We start from the raw sequence: 2689 nt of genomic DNA, 5'->3' as shown, positions 1-2689 counted from the left end.
TGAAAGATGTAGTCTTAACATGATCAATGTGCTATCTTGATAACTTGAAAGGGCAAAGATATGAATCAGGTATTGAAATGCTTAGACCTTAACGTAGATTGAAGTTGCGTATGTTGTGCCATCTATGTGAAGTCTTATCTAAGCTTGCAATTGAAATCACTCTTGTGTGCACCTATTTTCCCGTATGAGACTCGGTTCATTGATTTGGCACGCCATGCTATTGTTATACTCCCCACAGAGCGAGAGAGGGTGCGGAGGTTTATTGATGGATTGATTCAGCCGATCCGTCTCCAGATGGCTATGGGAGCTGGTAGTGAGATTTCTTTTCAGGAGGCGGCCAATGCAGCCCGTAGAGTTGAGATGGCCCTTGCACGGAGAGGTGGTCAGGTGTCGGATAAGAGGCCTCGTCATTCTGGTAGGTTCAGTGGTACCTCATCTGGAGGTAGGGATTCTTATGGTAGAGGCCATTCACCGAGACCCTTTCAGTCAGCACTCCAGGTTTCTCATGGTACTCCAGGCGGTGGTGGGTCTCAGCTGCAATATTCTGATCAGCAGCCCATCAGTGCACCGCCACTTTAGAGTTTCCGGGGAGGACATTCAGGTCGACAGGGCCGGCAGTCTCAGCATCCGAGGGCTTGTTATGGTTGTGGTGACCCCAGTCACATTGTCAGATTTTGCCCTCGAGCCTCAGGTAGCTCTCAGCAGCAGGGTCCTCGCCCCATGATTCAGGCACCAGGTGATACACAGCTTGCCCAGCCAGCTAGGGGCGGGGGTAGGGATCATAGAGGTGGAGGTAGAGACCATAGAGGTGGAGCTCGGACCGGCAGAGGTAGGGGTCAGCCAGTAGCAGATCGTCCCAGAGACATGGTTCAGGGAGGTGGGGCCCAGCCCCAATGTTATGCTTTGCCAGCCAGGCCAGAGGCTGAGTCTTCGGATGCTGTTATTACAGGTACTATTCTTGTCTGTGATAGGGATGCCTCAGTGCTATTTGACCCTGGGTCTACGTATTCATATGTGTCGTCCTATTTTGCACCCTACCTGGTTATGCCTAGTGATGCTTTGGGTATTCCTGTTTATGTATCTACACCAGTGGGTGATTCTATAGTGGTCGACCGAGTTCATCATTCCTGTGCGGTAGTGTTTGAGGGTCTTGAGACCCGTGTTGATTTATTGCTTTTAGACATGGTAGATTTCGAGTTATATTAGGGATGGATTGGTTGTCCCCATATCATGCTATCTTGGATTTTCACGCCAAGACCGTGACCTTGGCTTTGCCAGATTTGCCCCGATTGGAGTGGAGAGGGACCCCAGGTCATGCCACCCGCAGTGTTATTTCATATGTGAAGGCTCGACGCATGGTCGAGAAGGGGTGTTTAGCTTATCTGGCGTATGTTCGCGATTCCAGCACGGAGGTTCCTTCTATTGACTCTGTTCCTATTGTTCGGGAATTCCCCGAGGTTTTCCCTTCAGACCTGCCGGGTATGCCGCCCGACAGGGATATTGATTTCTCTATTGATCTGGCCCCAAGCACGCATCCCATTTCTATTCCGCCGTATCGTATGGCCCCGCCAGAGTTGAAGGAGTTAAAGGACCAGTTGCAAGATTTGCTAGAGAAGGGTTTCATCAGTCCTAGTGTTTCTTCTTGGGGTGCGCCAGTGTTATTTGTGAAGAAAAAGGATGGATCGATGAGGATGTGCATTGATTACCGGCAATTGAACAAAGTGACGATTAAGAACAAGTATCCACTGCCGAGGATTGATGATTTGTTTGACCAGCTTCAGGGTGCGAAGGTGTTTTCAAAGATAGACTTGAGATCTGGCTATCATCAGCTAAGGATTAGGGCGTCTGATGTCCCTAAGACAGCATTCCGCACTCGGTATAGACATTATGAGTTTTTGGTCATGTCGTTTGGGTTGACCAATGCCCCAGCCGCATTTATGGAGTTGATAAACCGAGTGTTCAGACCTTACTTGGACATGTTCGTGATAGTCTTTATTGATGATATTTTGGTGTACTCCCGCAGCCAGGAGGAGCACAAGCAGCACCTTAGGGTGGTTCTTCAGACTCTGAAGGAAAGTCAGTTGTATGCTAAGTTCTCGAAGTGCGAGTTCTGGTTGAGTTCGGTCGCATTTTTGGGTCATGTTGTATCAGCAGAGGGTATTCAGGTGGACCCGAAGAAGATTGAGGCAGTCAAGAACTGGCCTCGACCAGCATCAGCTACTGAGATTCGGAGTTTCTTGGGTTTAGCAGGCTACTACCGTCGGTTTGTGGAGGGGTTTTCATCTATTGCAGCCCCGATGACCAGGTTGACCCAGAAGGGTGCCCAGTTCAGATGGTCGGAGGAGTGTGAGGCGAGCTTTCAGAAGCTCAAGACAGCCCTGACTACGGCACCGGTGTTGGTTTTGCCCACAGGATCTGGGCCTTATACCATTTATTGTGATGCTTCCCGTATTGGACATGGTGCAGTATTAATGCAGGATGGCAAGGTTATAGCCTATGCTTCGAGGCAGTTGAAGATTCATGAGAAAAACTATCCAGTGCATGATTTAGAGTTGGCAGCTATTGTCCATGCCTTGAAGATTTGGAGGCACTATTTGTATGGCGTGGCATGTGAGGTGTTCACTGACCACAAGAGTCTTCAGTACTTGTTCAAGCAGAAGGAGTTGAATTTGAGGCAGAGGAGGTGGTT

This window comes from Nicotiana attenuata, unplaced genomic scaffold (assembly GCF_001879085.1).
Source record: "Nicotiana attenuata strain UT unplaced genomic scaffold, NIATTr2, whole genome shotgun sequence".
NCBI lineage: Eukaryota > Viridiplantae > Streptophyta > Magnoliopsida > Solanales > Solanaceae > Nicotiana > Nicotiana attenuata.
The sequence above is the reverse complement of the archived record's forward strand: the minus strand, read 5'-3'. Positions refer to the sequence as shown.